The sequence below is a fragment of the Lathyrus oleraceus genome, chromosome 4 (assembly GCF_024323335.1).
Source record: "Lathyrus oleraceus cultivar Zhongwan6 chromosome 4, CAAS_Psat_ZW6_1.0, whole genome shotgun sequence".
NCBI classification, from domain to species: Eukaryota; Viridiplantae; Streptophyta; class Magnoliopsida; order Fabales; family Fabaceae; genus Lathyrus; species Lathyrus oleraceus.
The window spans coordinates 27,638,243-27,659,819 of record NC_066582.1 but is presented as its reverse complement, the minus strand read 5'-3'; positions in this window follow the sequence as shown (position 1 = coordinate 27,659,819).

Below are 21,577 nucleotides of genomic sequence, written 5' to 3'. Positions count from 1 at the left end.
AGGAAAAGTCCTTCAAGTAAGGCAATTGGTGGAAGGTAGGGACAAGCAACCTGTCCCCCACTATTCAGTGAGTCTTCTCCTTGCTCCCATTACATGGTTGTAGCATTGAGATCAAAAGCCCAAGATCTGTGCAGTGCACATTGTGTCAGAGTCATCGAGTATAGAAGGGTTCCCCTATTTTGGACCCATGCTCATTTGTCAGAAGCTCTCCCTGGTTAGGGATATGAGCTGTGAGGTCTCATCCTCACTTCACCCATCATCTGCTTCACCTTAGCCTCGTAATGGCAAGGTTAAGAGCAAACACAGCCTGTACAGACGATTGCTTAGGCAGTCAAACCTGATTGATTGAGCCCCCTTGTTTGGCTATAGTGCGTGTTATGTGGATATCTGATTGACATGCTTGTTTGAGATACCTGTTCTCATTTGATGATGTATGATTGTATGCTTGTGTGCTAGCTTCTTTCCTGGTTAGGTTAGTTTGCTTATGCAAGTAGGATAGAAAACCGAACTTAGGGTAAACGATGCATGACAACATTAGGCTCGAGTCTCAGCTCCCTAGTTGTGTATCTTTCCCCGGTTTCTGGTTAGCAATTTAGTCCCTTTCAGGGGAACTACATCGCCCTGATCCTCGTTCCAGACGAGGTATGTAGGCAGGTGGTCGGGCGAGACCACTCCGGGCGCCTTTTTATTTATTTGTTGGTTTGTTAACTTGCTATTGATTGTTTGGGTTCGGATGCTGACATAAGCCCAGGATTGGCTGTCGGGCTCCACGTTTGCCCATTTGAGTGTGTTTTGGTTCGGATGCCGACGTAATTCCATCCAGTGGTTGTCGGGCTCCATGTTTGCCATCTGTTTGTTTGTTTTGTGTTGTTTGGCGTGCGTAAGCCGAACTACAGTGGCTCTGATTCTTGTTCCAGACAAGATATGTAGGCATAAGGTGCGATGCCTTATCGAGCCCTTTCTTCTTAACCCCACCTGCGTTCCCTGTGTGTGTGCGTGATGTTTTAGCAACCTATTCTTTATTCTAGGACGTGGATCCCGTCGAGTACGACGGACGTGAGGGGTGCTAATACCTTCCCCTTGCGTAACCGACTCCCGAACCCATTCTCTTGGTCGCGAGACCATTTCCTTTCCAGGTTTCTCTGAGCGTTTCCTTTCCCTATCTTGGGATAAATAACGTTTAGTGGCGGCTCTGTGTGTGTTTTGTTTTCGAGTCTCGCCGGTTGATTTTTCGCAGGATGCGACACAAAGTAGTTCGGACGGGGGAAAACACATGCTCGCTAGGATGTCGCATCCTATGCATACGTATCTTCTTGGACTAAGAAGAATCAGAGCACTCGTAGCTCGGCTAACGCACGCCAAACAAAACCACACAGGAAACCGACTGCCAATCGTTGGACTTACGTCAGACTCCACACAAAAACAGGCAAACATGGAACCCGAATGCCAATCGCTGGACTTATATCAGCTTCCGAACCAAACACACCCACACTGGAAACCAGATGCCACTTGATGGACTTATACCGGACTCCAAGCACACAACAAGAGGATACGGAATGCCAATCGTTGGGCTTACATCCATCTCCTAACACACACAAAGACAAAACAAAAAGGGCGCCCGGAGAGATCAGCTCATCTCCTGCCTACGTACCTCATCTGGTATGAGGAACAGGGCGACGTAGTTCCCCTACGCAGGGACACAGGACTAGCCTAACCAGATAACAGAGGGAGACACAACTAGGGAGACTACAACTCGAGCCTAGATGTTATCATGCAAAATCATCCTTAAGTTAAGGTTTCTAGCTAACTTGCATAGGAAGCAAGCTATCCTAAACATGACTTGCACAGGAAGCAAGCCAAACTAAACCTAACTTGCACAGGAAGCAAGCTAAAACAAACACACAAGCACAAATAGCACACACTATATGCAATCAGTTGGCTCAATCAAGGTTAGGTTTTAGTCGAGGGGTCATGTCAACCTCGACAAACAAACCACTGTAACAGGGTAATGTTAGCTCTTAACCTTGACATTGAGAGTCAAGGTGAAGCAGATGAAAGGTGAGTGAAGATGAGACTTCACAGCTCTTATCCCTGGCCTGGGAGAGCTTAAGACATGAATGTGTGGGTTCAGAAAGTGGGAACCCTTCTACACATATGACACTGACTCAACTGATCTTGGGTTAATGTCCACAAGGCATCAACATGTGATGTGAGCCAAGGGACGACTCAACAGAATAGCAGGAGATGGATTGCACATCTCTTGTGTCTGCCAATTGCCTTAACAAAGGTCTTTGATATGTACAGGGACAAATATAAACAAGCACAAACATTGCCTCTTAAGGAGGACTTCAGACAGGTGCCTGGCCAAGTAACAGGCCAGGTCTTCCAGACTACATGGAGTTAGGATGTTATACCTCAATGCTCAAGCTATCAAGCAAAGAAAGAGCAAGTTCTCAATGGAACTAAAGCAACTAAAGTACCTGAAATCAATCAAATACAATCAGTACTCAGACAAACCAAAACCAAACAGCAAAGATCAACAGTTAATCTGTACAGGCAAACAGTAATCACAATGCACAAAGGGTGCAAGCCATATGGCACAAACTCAAGTTTTAAAACCTACAAAACAAAGTCAAAGTTAGTCATGAACAAGCAACAAGTCAACTCCAATTGAGTAAGCATCATCAAGCATAGGCCATTGTGCTATTAACCTGAAACACAGCTCAAATGTGAGAGCACAAACCACTAGTACAAGACTAGGGTCAAAATGATATCAAAAGGTCAAAACAGAACATGACACTTATCCAAAATCAAGATCAAACAATTAGGAAACAAATCCAAGTGGTTTCACATTCATATCATTCATCATTATCATTTCATGAACCAAAGAGTACCAAACATGCAATTTAGAACCTCAAAGAAGCAAACAGAAAGATTCAACTCAAACAAATTCATAAACATTTCAATAAATCCCCAAAAAATTCATGGTCAAACAGCATTCATAACATGACAATCATACCAAATTTCAGCTCATTTGGGTCAAGGGAAGCAAGTCAATGAAATTCACTAAGTCAACATAAGTTCAAGCAAGCTCATACATGGCATCAAAACATGCTTCCACTTCAACCAATCATAAAACAGAAACAAAACATGATAAATGAATGAGACCAAAGCCAAGATGCACTTCAATATGTCTACAATACTCATGCCAAATTTCACATCCATCCAATTAATAACCAGGATTTCACAAAACAAATGGAAACATGTCTCACAAAAAGTCAACAATTGGTCAAACAGGGGAGAAATTATCCAACAAATAGGAAATGCACTCAAAAATTCCAGAAACATTCACAAGCATTCTCAACATTCATAAGTGTCAACATGCAAAAATTCAAATCATTTGGAGTTCAATAGGCATGGCAACAAAAATCATCAAATTGGACAAGAATGGTGTGACACAAATTGTCACACCTCTATTCAAAAAATCATATCTCATCAACCAGCAATGATAAAATCACAAACTCTATACCAAAATGACCATGAACATGTCTAGTTTAAGCACAAAAAATTTCAGCCTCATTGGATTAAACATCATCATTTCACAAGCAAAATGGCATGGCATACACAAATTGGACACACATGAACAAACCCTAGACAATTTATAAATCCATACGTGCATAAATTCTGGAAAAATCACCAAAAAAAATCAGGACATCACAAGGATCATGGCATAAAAAACTTCATGTGATTTGGATAAAAATTGGATGAGTTATGAATTTTCTAAAGTCAGCATACCAAAATGAAATGAAAATGGAAAACCAAATGAAATAATTGATTTAATATGTGACGCAGTGGCAGTTTTGTAATTACGAAGCTCACTAAGTGAAACACCGCGTTTCACTTAGTGAGGTGGCGCGCTGTAATTCGCTTCATGGAGCAAAAACGCAAAACGCATGCAAGAACACAGCCAATCACGATCTGGAAACGATTTGGCTAGGGTTTCATCATGTTCATCATTGTTCTTCCAGATTTCCAGCTCATGAACAAAATTTCAAAAACATGGACAAGTGATATATCATTGTGTTCGTCTCATCATGTACATCATCAAAACAACAATTATTTAGCCTAATTCAAACTCATGTGAACAAATCGAACAAAAGAAGATCTAACAACCAATCTTCAAATCACAATATCTCATTCAATACATGATGAAATTCCACGATTCAAAATTCATTGTACTCATGGCAACAGGATCTACAAGAAGCACAGCATGATTTCAACAATGATTAGAATCGAATTCCAACCTTCAAGTGAGGACAGTGTTGAATCCGTGGTTATTTGGCCTTGGAATGTAGAAACAGCAGCTCAATGATGCTCTAGGAGGTGAATGGAAGGATGATCCTAGCTCAGCAATGCTCAATCGTGCTCAAAAATCCGACTGCCATGTGAGGATGCTCAATGTAACAGTGTTGCTCTAGCTTCAACAGTGATGAATTCCAGCTTTAATCCAACTCCAATATGATTGTGGATGATGATTCAGTCGTGGAAATGGCAAGGGATTGGAATAAACTTGCAGAAAAAGTGAAAAGAAAAATGGAGAGAAAATGCAATTCTTAGATCTAGATCTAAGTTTGTGGTGAATGCTAATGTGTTTTCTGTTAGAATTATCCATTTATACCATCTGTTAATGATTCTTACTAATCAAACTTAAGCTAAACCAAAAGGATTAATGAATGCAAGTGTTATGTGCAAATGCTAAAATCACCTCCATGTGCATGGAGTGCATGCTACAGTGCACGAAAATGGGCCTAAGCAAACTCCAAATATCATTTTCAGTCAGATGCAATTGGTAGAATGTGTAGAAAATGCTTAAATTGAAAGTCACTTTTTTACCCCTCCTTTTTTAAATTCAAGCCACTTGAAAAATGCCATTTTGATTGGATGATTTTTGATGGAATTTGATGAAGGAATTGGATAGAACATGTCAAATGTGACTTGTAGCAAAAAACCTCACTCAATTTGGCCAAATGGTTTGAAAGTTATGCCACTTTGAAGTTCAAAAATTCTTGACAATGATTTGATCATAACTTGACAACCACAAATGAGAAATGAGTGTTCTTGGACTTTTTGGAAAGGTGAGAGCAAGATCTTCAACTTTCATGTTGAACAAAATTACATTTGAAGCTTGTATCATGATGTAAATTTGAGGAGAAGAACTTTCCATTTTTGGCAATTTGAAATTACAGGTCACTTACTATTTTTGGAAACTTTTCCTCTGACCTCAAATTCTTCAATCTTGATCTTTGATATGTCAAATGAGACTTGTATGGACATGAATGAAGCCTTTCAAACCATCTCTTACCTTCAAATCCTTGATTTCAAGCACAGTTGACCACAGTTGACTTTCTAGGGTTTCTGGGGGATTGAACCATGACTGGTGACTTCTGGGCACCCAATCCTTGGCCAAATAACCTCAAAAGGACCCCTATGTCATGTAAACATGTTGAACCAACCCTAGGGCTTTGCTTCCTTGAGAAATGCATTTGCTTGCTTGCTTGACTGATCCTCCTAACCAGTTGACCTAATCTTGTCTGATGGCTTGCACTTGGGCAAAGGACAATGCAATGTTATGCAGTGGACTATGTTATGTTAATGACCTAATATAAATATGAATGTACAAAAGGTAGGTGCAAATTTGAGGTGCTACAACTTGCCCCTGGAATCGGGCGCGAAAGACAAGACTTTCTTGAGCACAAGGTCACCTTCTCGGAACACACGAGGCTTGACCTTCTTATCGAATGCTTTCTTCACTCTCTGCTGATATAACTGACCATGACACATGGCAGTCAATCTCTTCTTTTCGATCAGATTCAGTTGGTCGTAACGACTCTGAATCCATTCAGCATCAGTCAACTTGGGACTTTGAGGGTGCTATTTTTTCTTTTTTTTTCTTTCTTTCTTTTTCTTTCTTTTGATTTGGATTTCTTTTGATTTCTTTTGATTTGGATTTCTTTTGATTTCTTTTGATTTTGCACCCTCCTCTCTTTCTTTCTTTTTTTTGTTTTTTTTCTTTTTTGTAATGCCCCAGTTGGCTGTTCTGCTGATTCTCGAGATGCAGCTGAGTGATCTTCTTTTCTTGCTCAAGAAGTCGGGAAATCTCGTCAGGAATCCTTTCAACATCATCTTCCTCTACTTCGAATACAGGGAATTCAAAGTTGGGAGATGGCGTTGGATCATTATGTTCAATGGGTTTAAGAATCAACCTGCATAATGATTTGATATGAAAAGCTTTTTGGAAATCAAACAAGACAATCATTATGCAGATGAAAAGATTGCTTTTATTCTTGTTTTTAGGGTTTTTTATGATCACCAATTTCATGCAAAAAGCGAAAAGGGAAAACAAATGGAAAAACAAATGTTTTAACATGATTTATTTGAATGAAAATATCATTGCACAAATGTTGCCAACAATGTCATCACTTCTCCTTTTGGCATGGGAGAAGGGTTTTTAAAAAAAGTGATTATTACTCTGACTTATGAATGGCTGTAGGAATGCCCACAGTGACCCAATTGCGGCAGATCCCTCCAGGGATGACAAATGTCATTATCCTTTGCATCAGCAGCTTCTGCTTTTGAACAACCCTTTTCGTTGAGGACCTCAGAAGAAAAGCCAACGCCAGCCCGGGGCTTATTATCTTCAAGCTCGATTAACATTGGGACCTAAGTCCTCAAAGCTCAGAATCCCTGATCTGATAAGGTCCTGCACCTTATTCTTCAACTGAAAGCAACTTTCCACATCATGACCAGGAGCACCCGAATGATACACACAATGCTGATCAGGCTTATACCACCACCGAGGGTTGACGGGTACTCAAGTGATGAGATCATATCAACCAATGTGGCTAATTGCTTGAAAACCTGAAATGCACAGCTCAAAATGTAAGTCCAAACCCCTAAGGCAAAGCCTAGGGTCAAAAGTGAAGAAAAAATTCAAAACAGAATCCAAAACTCAACATGAATCATCTTTAATCCATCATGAATAGGTCCTAAAAAGGACCAAATCAAAATCATCAAGCAACTTCATTTCATGTGCAAGAGAAGGCAAAGGCAAATTCAAAGCTCACAAATGATCATTGAGAATTAAAATTCCATATCAAAACAGAAATGACTCAAACCATTCTGGAAATTTTTATGAGCATACAACACATCCAATACAATCAACATACCAAAAATCATAAACAGAGAAGCTCATTTGATATGGAAATAAAATTGCACAAGCGAGGCATCCAATTGTGTGACACACATTGTCACACTATGCAATCATGTGTATAAAACAGAAATGGCAAATGAGAAAAATGCACAATCAAGCCTCAAATATCCATCAACATGTTAGGAACAATCATGCAAAATTTTATGGCATTTGGATCAATATCAAGCATTTCACAATGGAAAGAACAAGGCAATGTCACCAAAGCAACATGTTCACATACTCAGCCACAATTCAAAATCCAGAAAGTGTAAAATCATGAAATTACCACCAAAAAATTCTAGACAAACATAGGATCATGCTACAAAAAATTTGGAATTTATTGAATCAATTTTCAATTTATTATGCATTTTCAAAGTTGACAAAAAAAATATGAAATAAAAGGGAATAAGCATATGAAATTTGGAGGGAAATGGCAAAATGAGGATTTAATTTGGAAATGTTGCCTCGGCCAGAATCGAACTCGGTGCAAATCAAGAGCGCGCCTAATGCGTTGCGTTTCATTAAGTCTAGGTGGCGGTCAACAGCTTATGTGGACGGAGTCAAAGAGATACAGGCCAATCGCTTCGCTAGCGTGGCGCTGACTCACTAAACCCTAGCGCCAGCAACATAAGTTGCAGACGGCGGCGCTTGCAAGCACGCACGGTGGAAAACATCGTCTTCCTCGCGAAGACGGTGATGAACAGTAGCAACATCAAAAAAAAATCCAGAATTTGTCAAACTTTATACCATTTGAACCGTTACAACATGTAGATCACAGATCAACCATTATTTCACACTAATTCATCACCAACAGAGAGAATCGATGGAAAACATTTTGATGTAACAAACTTTAATCAACTATATCTCTCTCAATAATTCATCATTTTCAATTCTAAAAGCATCAGCAAACTCAGCATTCCAAGATCTACACTAACATGTCCATGGATTAAAGAATTATGAGATTCAAAAAATTAACCTCTTGAAGAGAAGCTTCTGGAAATGCACAATTCAAGACTCCAAACGATCCAAATCAACTCCTGAGATGTTATCTTGAAGCTTTATGCAGTAATTGAGACTTGTAGTGGCTTAGATCCAACTTAACAATCAACTTCCATCTTCACCTTCATGAACTTGCCATGCTTGATTTCCACACGAATTCAACAATCCAAAGCTTGATCTGCACTAAATCCACACCAGAGAACAAGAATATGGAAGAATATTGCAAGGTTCTTTGAAGATTTTTGAATTTTTGATTAGGAGAAAATTTTGGAGGGAGAGAGAATTTTGAGATCTAGATCTAGAATCCTCTCCAATTCTGTTATGATTATGAATATATACACTGTACTAATCATCTCCTAATCAAAATTAGACATGGTTTAGTTGAAATTAAGCAAGATAAGGTGCATGGCAAAAAATTACAATTTGCAAGGTGCATGGCAAATGCATGCGTGAACAGTACCCAATGTAAGCTCAAATGCACTTAAAATCATTTTTCCAACACAATGGCAATGGTAAATAGTTCCCATGATGCACCAATTTCAAATTTTCTAAATTCCCTCCAAAATGGGCATGGAATAGCAAATGATCATATAATGGAAATTCATGCAATGTGATGAATGTTTTGAAAAGTTCATGTCATGAGAAGCATTTTAGAAAAAGAGGCACCAAATTTGGAGTTATGAATCAAAAGTTATGGCCTTTTGAAGTTCCATGCACACTTGGCAATGATTGGATCATATCTCCTCAACCATTCATCAGATGCTCATGATCTTTGACTTTTTGGAAATGGGAGAGAGATATCTTCAACTTTCATGTTGGACAAAAATTCATTTGAAGCTTACTTGATGTTGGAAAGTTGAGTTGAAGTAGGTCCAAAAACTTTCCATTTTTGGAAACTTGAAATTATATGCCACTTTCCTTTTTTGGAAACTTTTGACTTGACCTCAAATTCTTCAACATTGATGTTTGACATGATGAATAAGCATTGTTGGAACATGAATGGGATGAAGAAACTCAATTTCTCAATTCAAAACCCACAGTTGACTTTTCAGTTGACTGCATTGGTCCTTAGATGACCTGAAAATGTCCTGATGAATTTGGGCTTCAACCACTTGGGGAATATGCTCCAAAATGGACCTATAGCTCACATAAGCTCCATGAAATGATCAAATGATCCTCATACCAAGAAAATACCATCTGCTCTTTGTACCATGAATTCACCTGATGCCTTGACCGGTGGACTGTCTAAGCTACAAAACAAATGTTAGATGACATATTTTTGTACATTTTTGGTTAGTGATTAAAAGAAAAGCAATGATATACAAATGCAAGCAATGCTTGGTGATCAAGAACCACTCTCAAAGATATCCCACCCACAGGGAAGGAAGCAAGATGTCCAATGATCCTTGAGGCTATGCAATGCTATGATATGATGCCACGAGGGATCTTAGGGACGAAATTGGGGTCTTACAGCATTGAAGGTATTTTTTAGAAAATTTCATCTCTTTGATTCTCACTCAATTCTCCATAATTCTCTTGGATCCTTGGTTGTCTGAAGTCCTACCAATGTATGCAACAAGATTGAGTTGCTTTGAGGTCAAATTGAAGCAACTCATATCATGCACCTCAAATTTCAACTCCTTGTATCTCTCAATATACTTGGAGTTAGGATGAATTGAGGCCAGATTCGTGCTCAGTGCCATTTTTACTTTAAAATGATGTCCTTCTTTTTAATTTTAATGATGGTTCTGATTGGACCAGTCCGGCGAGGCTCGCCTAAGAAGGAGAACGGAGCTTTGCTCCGGTGGTGAGTTGGCAAGGTCCAGAGCCATATGATCTGTTTGATTTAATCTAATCACGAGCGTTGGTTTGAATGACCTTGTTTGTGATGCGCTAGCTAGAGTCCATCATGGATTGCGCGCTTGTGGCCACTTGATCTGCCACCTCAACTAATGAGGGAGATCAAGTGGTCCACGTTTTTTTTGATTATTTGATTTTCATTTTATTTGTGTTATTTTCATTCATTCATATTAATTTTAATATTGATCCAAAAAAATATGAAAGTTTCACCCAAAAAGAATTAATAAATACCTCTTTCATTTTCTGAATTAAAATTTTTTGGATCATTATTAATATTTTTCATGATTTAATTGATTTTGTGAATATTTTTAATTGTTTAAAAATAGTTTTAAGTTTCCAAAAATTATGAAAAAATTTCTTCAAGGTCCTTTGACCTTGTTTGACCTATGATAAATATCATGGCCATTTCTTTGGTGTTTTGATGAGGTTTTAGGAATTTGACAAACCATAATTTAATTTAATGCATATTTTAATTGTTTTTAATTGATTAAATGCCAAATAAATTATTTTGACCTTCTATTATTGACTTGTTGACTTTTACTTGTGTTGTTGGGTCTTGGTCAAGGTTGATTTGACTTTGTTGAGTAAAGATCATTGGATTTTGGGGATTGATGAAATATACATTTCATCTCCCAAAATGAATGAATGATCTTAATTTGGTAAAAGTCCTCCTTTGACCAATTTGTGTTGATTTCATTCCCCCTCCCTCTTCATCTCATCCCCTTTCTTTATTCATTCATGTCATAGACCTATGATATCTCTAGATCCTAAGACTAGTTGATTGCAAAATTAACATGAGTATGGATGAGATTAGGTCCACCATTTTGCATATTATTTTTGTGTATGGTATGTTTTATGAGCATAGTCCATTATACTATGTCTCTAACATGCATTAACACCAAAATTCTATTGTTCGGTCTCAAATAGTTGTGACTTCTACATAAGTCCAATTACGATTGCTTAACATAGCGCTAAATTTATGACACAAAAGGCATAGGATTCTAGTAACTGAGATTGTAAGTCTCCCCTCTTTCATGGTATTATGTGGAAACTTGGCCTTTTTCCTTCCTTTGGAAGATGTCTTGGTTCAAGGATTCATGCTTGTAAATAGTGGGTTGACTGTTCTCCAAAGAATGGCTTAAACAATACAAAAGCAAAAGCAATACTAACTTCTAATCAATTAACAACTAACATTTAATTTCAAGTCATTTACTTTTCTGCACTTTAAATTCAAGCCTTTATTCATTTGCCATTACTCATACCATTCGACTTGTTTACTTTAATGCTATTTTCACTTTGCTCACTTGAGCCATATCTTGTGATCATATTGTGATTGTATATACCTGTTTGTGTATTTTGTTTGGGGTATTTTGACCTTAATGTACATGTAAGACCCTAATTTTGACCCTAAGATCCCTCATGGCATCATAACATTGCCCATTTTCCATTTGCCTCAAGGATCATAGCATCTTGGCTCCTTAACCCTAGGTTTGGGACTTGTGGGATTTGGTTTGAGACCACCAAGCATGCTTGAATTGTACATTATTGCTTCTCTTATTTTGTTTACTAACCAAAAGCACAAAAATATGTCACTAACATCTTTTGTTTTGAAGCTTAAGCAGTCATGTGATCCAAGGCTCCTAGGAGGGCCCTATGCTCATTGATATGGCCAGATGAAGATGAAAGCAAGCATGACAATGGTTCACAAATCTCTCAATCATCATATACGCCTCCCAAGTGTCTCAATTTTTCAATTTGATCAAAATAAACCAAAGGGCTTGAGGATTGTTTTCCAAGGAAACCCTAATTCAACTGTGCATTGACTGTGCCTTGCTCATGAAGCAACCTCAACCTATGATCAAATATAATAAAGGGAAGTTCTTTTATTCATCATTCTATTCATATATGAGCCTATGTTAGTGTCGTCAACCATTCATTCATCAAGATGTGAAGTTTGGACTTGAGAATTTGATCAGTCAATTCATTTGACTATTTTGAAATCCACTAAGACCTAACTTTTGATGTGTTTGTCAAATGAAGATTATCCCAAGATAAAAAATGTTCTTAATAACAATATGAACAACGTTCATGTTCATCAAAAATCCATTTGAAACATGGAAGGTCATCATTCATTTCAAAACATTATAGGTCATTCTGACTGAAACCCTAATTTTTGGTCAACTTCTCAAGGACCTAACTCCTTCATTTTTTATGATTTTGAGGTGATACCAAGTGAATTGGAAACTTTAATATGTCTACTTCAATTTTTATGTTGGAAAAAATTTCACAATCCTAAAAGAATTACATGTGATAATACAAAACATTATAGGTCACTTTGGACCAAAGCCATTGAAATGTGAAAAAGTCCAACTTCAAGTGCCCATGACTTTCTCATCAAAAATACAAATGATGAAAAAGTTGAAGGTTTGTGATCATACAACTTTGATGTTGAAGGTTTTGTCATTTGAGGCTTGAATCATTGAAACAGAAGGGCTTAAAGTTGGTCATTTTTGGCAAATTTTCCATATACATGTTTTGTACCTTGAACTTCATGGCCAGTTTTCAATATTTTCCAAACTCCAAATGGATTTTTGTTCAACATAACTTTTGTTCCTTATGTCAAGACCTTTCCAATCATTACTCACATGCCTATGTTTCAATTTTCCAATTGGCATTTTCGAAGAGGTGAAGTTTTGTGATCATTTATGCATAACATGTTAAGTTTCCATACAATAGCCAATGCATTGCCATCTGCACGTCCAAATCCATTTGTTTGATGTTCAGCATGCCAAACCAATTGAGTTTGGGCCTCACATGCGCCTGTACAGGCCCATGCATGGAGGACCCAAGTTCATGCACACACGAGTTTGATCATGCCTTGCATCAGCTGTGGCTATAAATAGAATGCCTTGCCTTGCTCATTTCTCAACCTGAAGGCGCCTGAAACTCTGCTGAATTGATTCCCTAACCTCTCACTCAAAGGAATTCTGAAATTTCACTTCACTTTTCAAGCTTAAATTTTAACTTCCCTAGTTGATCTTTAGCTTCTAATTCCTTAGCCTTGCTTTATTGTTACTTCAAGATCAAGCTTCAATCAAGAGTTGGATTGGATTTTGCTCACAAAAGCTGCTCTACAAAGGTTTATTCTCCAACTGTTTTCCTTCGAATCTCACTGATTATTGATCATTGCTTGTATTGGTTGGCATTTCTGAAGTCCCCATGTGAGAGGCAATTGATTTGTGGTTTTAATTTTGAGAATTGGTTAAGTTAAGATTGAACACCTTGTTTTTCAACCTCAGATTTCTTCCTCCATAAGAATCTTGAGAAGAAACTAAGGTTACAGGGGTGATGTACATCACCCCAGCTTTCGAATGGTATATGGATCGCATGTTTTAGTTGAGGTTTCAAAACCTGCAACTGGTGGCCGGAGAAGGCCTTCTCACTGGAGAAGATGGTGGTTTCCACCACCGTCCCCACGCGTCCAAACCTTGGCCCTTGGATGATGATCTCCATATCTAATCTTGGCTGTTGATTGTTATGACTTTATTTAATACATTGTGTCACACGTTTGACTTGTCCATACCATGCGCGCGCGCTTCCCAGCCATGTGATCAGCCACGCCAACTATTGAAGTGGGATCTGACGCTTGTGGTTTTTTCCAATTTATTAATTTCTGTTTTAATTTCTTTTATTCCATTTTATTTTAAAAATTCATAACTTCTTTATTTGGAATCACAAAAATATGGGACCAATTGCAAAACATTTCTCTTAAATTCTAGTTTCTAAAAATGATTTTTAACTATATTTTGTGATTTAATTTAATATTTTTTGTGAATTATTTCTTTTCTGGTTGTTTTTAATTCATTTAAAATACTTTTTGATATTCAAAAATGCCAAAAATATTTTCTTAACATCTTTGGATGATGATGAATCTATGAAAAATATTCTCATCAATTTCTTGATTGATTTGAGATTTTAGTCCAATTATGTTATTTTTCTTCATTTTTAATTGTTTAAAAATAGTTTATGTTTTCAAAAAATATTGAGAAAATTTGTCAAACCTTGTTTGACCATGTTGGACTTATGATGATCCAATTGGACTTATTCAAGTTGATTTGAATTGGATTTGAAGTTTGACCTTTATTTGTTCATTTTATTTTATGTGTTATTTTAATTCCAAAAAATACCAAAAATATGTTTGACCTTTCTTGACTTCTCATCTTCATTTCACTTCTGTTTACCATTGATTGATGTTGATTCCATTCATGTTTGATCAATGTGTTTTGGTTATGTCTTTTGATTTCTCATTTTGGTTCATTCCATTTCCATCTTCATCTTCTTCTTTTTCTTTTGACCAATGAGTTAATGATTGGTGGTTAGCCTTGACATATGAGAGGCTTAACCTTATTTGATCCAAATCAAATTCATCTTGATCGAAGATCAAGTGAATTGCTTTGTGTCCAAGATAGGTTGCTTCTTGGTCAAGCAAAAAACCTAAATCCATACAAGGTCATTCTTCTTTTCTTTTGGCATGGTAAGTTGTAGGAGCTTGGCTTACTAGTCATTATCTCTAACTTGTGTTTGTTTGCCTATAGTTTTATTGACCGGCCTCAGATAGGTGTGACTACTATATTAGTCCACTTACGATTGCTTAACATAGCGCTAAATTGCCTTATGGCACACTAACACTAACTACTAATTACTAACTTTTAATTCAAGCATTTAATTCTTGCAATTTACTTTAATGCAATTTAATTTCTTGTTCATTAATTCATATTGTCTTTGCCGTTTGCTCACTTGAGCTCATGTTTATGTTTATGTCATTTGCCTTTTGCTCACTTGAGCACATTATTGTGTATATACTATTGCCTTATGTTTGTTTTGTTTTGTTTGTGTGAACCAATGTAAAAGGAGAAAGGACTTAGAATTAGGACCTTACCTATGCTAAATGGAGTTTCAATAGCAACTAGGCCTCATGCCTTTAGAATGCTAAAATTGTTGAAGAGCAACTAGGCCTCATGCCTTTAGAATGCTTAATCTTGAAAGATGAATTGAAAGAACCTTTATTCTAAACTCACTCTTGTCCATTCTTTCTATTGCATTGTGGAACGTTTTGATTTGTTTGTTCTTGTGTGGTAGGGATCCCAACTTGAGCCAATTAGAAGGACCATTGTCATGAGCATCAAAGATAAGAGAGACAAAGTCAATTGGAAGATTCCTAGGAGCTTGATTGATTATTTGCTTGATTGCTTAAGTTAATTGCTTATTGCTTGCCAAGTCCAAAGGAAAGGAGCAACTTGGATCATCTTTATGATCTCAAGGAAGGAACTCCAAGGGTTTTATTTCTCGAATATCCTCTTTGCATGTTTAGGACCTAGCCCTTCTCTTCTTCTCTCCACTCTAACCCAGGCCAAATTTATTTTGTGAAAACATTGACATTGTTTTCAAAAACTAGAAACCTAGGCATTATGCCTTTGATTTTTTTCAAACTCTTTTCATAATACTTATTTTGAATTGAACTTTAAGTCAACTTTGACTTTATTTTGTGAATACTTTTCATCTGTAAATACAAATCACTCAAATTGTTTTTGTGGTTCTAATGGCCACTTTTGCCAAAGCTTTTCATAAACATTAGCTATTAGGTTTGAGTTATTGTAGTGGTTGATATAAACCTCACATATATCCTTAGTGATTGGACTATAAGTCTTCCATACTTATTATAGGGTGGATCCCTCACTAGTATGTTGAAGCTCTCCTCACATGGTGGATTTGTGGTTTAGGTTGAGTTTTCTCCCTTTGATAACAAAAGACCTTAAGGCTTTTGACCAATCAATTCACCAACTTATTTTGAGATTTTTACCCCGAACTACGAGGTTTTGATCCTACCTTTGTGATGGTACATAGGTAATGAGTTTATCCATTCAAACACAAAAATTGTAAATAACTTGCATATTCTTTTCTCATCTCCCCAATCATGTTTGCACAAATATTTTCACAAATACCAACCTACCATACAACATTTGCAAAAAGGGCTCCCTTAGAGTACTAAGGATGTTTTGGGTGCTTAAAACCTTCCCATTGTATAACCAACCCCCTTACCCAGATCTTTGACATTTTTATTAGTTTTTGATTTGACAAAACTTCTCGGTTTTTGTTCGCTTTATAAGCTTTCCTTTGGATAAATAGAAGTACGGTGGCGACTCGAATTGTATGATTTACTTTTGATTTAGTCAATAAATCTAAAGGTAACGAATACTCCGCTATAGAAAAGTGGCGACTCTGCTGGGGATCATTGTATACTTCCTAGTGGGTTCAGCCTAATTTTTGCCTTTGTTGTATTGTATGTTTATATTTTACTTGTAACATATTTTTGTGCAAATTTGGGATGACTGTATTATTTGTAATGTATGAATTGCTTGATATATCAATTGCTTGTATGCTTGGTGGTCTCTTGTGAGATGAGTTCTATACCCAAACTCGAGTGCACTTATGATAGGAGAATGGCATAGTCTTGTTGACTTGTGTGGAGTTATTCCATAGCAAGTTGACTTGCAAGCCCATTCACTTGGTGGAGGTTATGTTGAGATCAATAATGTCACACGAGTAGTCGTGGTTAGGCATTACTCTTTCCATTATAGACCTTAGAAGCCAAGGACCTTAGATTACCTAGCCCATCTTGGCCTATTTTAGGACATAGCGCGAAGGTCGTTCAAGTGTAAGATTTGATACGATTGTTACGTGATACTACACTCATAAGAGTCTCTCTTGAGAATATTTTTGGAATACGAGTAGTCGTTTATCTGATAATATCTGAAAGATGGGATGATGACTATGGGAACCTCTTGTAGAACATGATTGTTAGGTTTAACACAGTACACTCCCATTGGGTGGTTCTTAACCGAGACTCCATGCTCGTGACTTGCAACAAACCCTTTATTCGCGGTTGATCCATTCTCGTACATCCTTAATGTTGGTGTAAGCCCTAGAGGCCAATACTTTTGGTACTTGTATCGAATAATAAAAGGCTTTTCTTTATTACGTTTGTTTAATAAAGTCCCTAGAATAGCTAGTCCGTTTAATGTATTAAGTGTGACTTAATCATGAGAACACATTAAACATAAGGACACTATTCTTAAAGTATCCGTAGTCGAGCTTTAGTGTGAAGTGGGATAACATTAAAGCATTAAGACTATTATGTTTGTAGACTGATGATCACATCTCATGGATCATGGATAAAGAGTTATCAAGTCTTAAACATAGGTATGAATATTAGGAGTAATATTTATACCGGATTGCCCCGCTATGAGAATACTATATAGAAAGTTATGCAAAGTGTCATAAGTTATTCTCATGGTGATAATGCTGTATACCACTCTTCGACCTGAAACCACTATGGACCCTAGATGTAGAGTCGAGTGCTTTATTGCTGATCCAACGTTGTCCGTAACTGGATAACCATAAAGACAGTTGATGGGTACTCCACGAAGCATGCTGAGGGACATGAGTGACCTAGATGGAATTTGCCCATCCTGCATAACAGGATAAATGTCTATGGGCCCAATATTGAACTGGACAAGGATGACACGGTCTATGCCTTGTGTTCAATATAGACATAAGGGCAAAAGGGTAATTATACACATAAGTATTATCACAGAAGGAATTGTCAGATCACATGACATTTTCGTGTCTTGGGTAGCAGTGATGTATTGATAGATACCGCTCACTGTTTATTATGTTAAATGTGTGATTTAATATAATTGCCAACGTCACGAAAAACCTACAGGGTCACACACAAAGGACGGATTGATGAGAGATAGAGTAACTAAGGAATACCGTAAGGTGCGGTGCCCTTAAATAAATTATAGAACATCGTAAGGTACGGTGTACTTGAGTAGAATACGAAATATGGTAAGGTACCATGGGCTTAAGTGATTTTGGGCATATTATAAGATATGGGCCAAAATACACTTAAGTGGGCCTTTTAGCTTGAAGCCCACACAAGTGGTTCTATAAATAGAACCCTTGTGCAGAAGCATTTTTGGCAGTTGCATTATTTCGTTTTCTCTCTCTCTCTCTCTCACTCAAAGCCTTCATTCGTACCAGCTAGCACTGAGATTGAAGGAATTCGTTCGTGTGGATTGAGTAGAGACGTTGTCATCGTTCAACGTTCGTGATCGCTCCGTGGATCTGCATCAAAGGTTTTGATCGTCACAAGAGATCTGCACCAAAGGTTTCAACCGTCACAAGAGGTAAATATTCTATCACTGATCATGACCATTCGTAAGGATCTCTAAAGGAGAAAATTTTAATTTCCGCTGCGTTTTGGACCGCAATTCTCCTTCAGTGGTATCAGAGCCACTTACGAAACCATGACTCGGATAGCTGTTTATTTTCTGTATTAATATGATTAAAAGACAGAATGAATCAATTAATTAAACGGGTAATTAAATTTGGCATCATGAGTGTACGAGTTGGATGATTGATGTTGACTATGCTTCGGTACCAACATTAGTATGGTGAAGCAGCGATACATCGATCGTCCATATGTTACGCAATTGAGACCGATCAACTTATATATGATATAAGTAATCCTAATGCAAAGTACGGTATATGTGATATACTGTTTCTGTTTCGTTCATTCAAACACTAAGTGGTTGTTTTCCTTTGAGCGATCAATGGTCATTTGCTTCGGAATCCGACATTAGTATGGTGAAGCAATGAACTGTTGATCAATCATACTGAATCAACAATCGAGGTGTGTTTGATGGTCTAAAATTGGCGCATTAGGGTTGGTGACGGCGCAAGGGTTGTGCCGTCAAGGAGTTGTGAATTTAGGGCTTTTGGGAAGAGGTCTGTAGACTGTTTCAAAGTTCCGTTATTTTGGCCGTGTGACGTTCGTCACGAGCTTGTGACGTTCGTCACGAGCTTGTGACGAGCGTAACAAACTGGCTGTGACGGTCGTAACGTGCCCTGTGACGGTCGTCACACTCACATGGCCTGTGATGGTCGTAACGTGCTTTGTGACGGCCGTCACACTCACATGGCCTGTGACGGTCGTCACACTCACAAGGTCAGAATTCTCGGGGTTTCTGTTTTTGACTACGCAAGGGAACCACCGTCCGCTGACCGGGCAGCGGAACCCTCGGCTAACTCTGCGTAGTGTGATTGGTCGCCGAAATTTAATTTTGTTTTAATTAATTAAAGGAATTAAAAATTAGTAATAATAATAATGTGTTTGTTATTATTGCCTTGTGGTGATCAGTTATGGCCTTAGTCTTCCTTCATTTTGTTTTGGGTTTTTAAATACGACCTGCGTGTCGTGCCTCTCCTTTTGATCTCTTAATGTAACTTCTTTTCTCATCTCAAACCCTCGTATGTAAAATGAGTTTCTTCTGGAATGTAATGTTATGAAGAAAGAGAAGAAGACAATGTTATGAAGAAAGAGAAGATTTCAATATCAAAGGAGGACAACCTTGAAGATCTTGCTTGGAGAAGCTTAGAGAAGAATTCAATATTAAAGGAGGACAACCTTGAAGATCTTGCTTGGAGAAGCTTAGATCGTTATTAGGTTAGCTTAGGTTCTCTCATTGGCTTGGGAGAACAATTGCGCTAGGGGCCATAACTGTTTCATTGTGTATGTATGTTCATGCATGTGTATGTATGTTGATGCATGTGAATGTATGTTGATGCATGTGAGAGACGATTTGTATGATAAATAAGCCGGTGAGATCATGACAATTACAGTTCCCTCAAATTAAATATTAAGTTTATGCTTTCCAAGTTTTAGCACTCATCAAGACTAGTATCGGATAATGTAGGATTCGCCTACGCGAGGTGCATGTTCTATATTAGTAAGGTGCGATGGGATAATTGTAATATCCAATTGCTAAAACAATGGGTCAAACTTAACTAAATAAATTATAATAAGATTATATATGTTTAGAAGCAAGAGTTGGAAATGATCCATATGATGGATTGGAATAAAGAGTTATTCACCCAACTGAAATTTTCGAGAGTTGTATGAGATACAATTGGAAGGAGTTCCTACCTAAATAACCTAGTTTTGTGTAATCCGCCTACGCGGACTTAGAACGAAGTGAAATATGGATCTCGACCCACTAGAAAATCTTCCAACGGGATTTTCCGAATCAAATGATGAGGGTCATTTGTTTTGAGTAAAATAGTGGGAGCATATTTAATTAAAGGCCTAATTAAATATGTCAATGATACTTATATTTTCATTAATTCTTATGTAGATTACCATGACAGCAAACACCTCTAACAACATCTTGCGATCAATCCTTGACAAGGAAAAATTGTCTGGGACAAATTTTCTGGATTGGCACCGAAACCTGAGGATTATCCTCAAATATGATAAAAAGCTGTATGTCTTGGAGACTCCTGTTCTTGAAGAGGAACCTCCTAGTTTTGCACCTAAGGCAGAAAGAGATGATTATAAGAAGCATGTCGATGATGCCAATGAAACTGCTTGTCTCATGCTGGCTACCATGAACTCAGAATTGCAGAAGCAACATGAGAACATGTCAGCGTTCGATATGATCGAACACCTGAAGATGCTCTATCAAGAGCAAGCAAGGCATGAGAGGTTTGAAGTTTCAAAAGCCCTTTTTCAAAGCAAGTTAGCTGAGGGAGCCCCTGTAGGTCCCCATGTACTCAAGATGATTGGGTATGTGGAAAACCTTGAGAGACCGGGTTTTCCCCTCGAAAAGGAACTTGCGACTGATTTGATCTTGCAATCGTTGCCAGATAGTTTCAGTCAATTCGTCCTAAATTTCAATATGATTGATATGGACAAATCTCTTCCTGAACTGCTCGCCATGTTAAGAACTGCCGGGCAGAATCTGAAGTCAAAAGGGAAGTCCATTCTGATGATCGAAAATGGAAAGAGACAGAACAAAAGGCCCACTAAGCAGGGTGATAAAGGGAAAGGCAAGGAAGCTGTCAAACCCAAACCCACCGTTGCTTCTTTAAAGCCTAGTGGAGGCATAGCAAAAGAAGGCACCTGCTTCTATTGCGGTAAGACCGGACACTGGAAGAGGAACTGCCCAAAGTACCTGGAAGATAAGAAGAATGGAGTAGAGACTTCAACTTCAGGTAATTTTGTTATTAACTTATCTACTTCTGCATCATGGGTATTAGATACTGGATGCGGTTCTCACATTTGTACAAATGTGCAGGGGCTGAAAGGGAGTAGAGATTTGGCAAAAGGTGAAGTTGACCTACGAGTTGGCAATGGAGCAAAGGTTGCTACTTTAGCCGTAGGATCTTATGTATTGACTTTACCTAGTGGTTTTATAATTCAGTTAGAGAACTGTTATTATGTACCTGCAATTAGCAGGAATATTATTTCCATTTCTTGTCTGGACAAGTTTGGTTTTTCATTTATAATAAAGAACAATTGTTGCTCAATTTATTTGAATGATATATTCTATGCCTCTGTTGTACAAG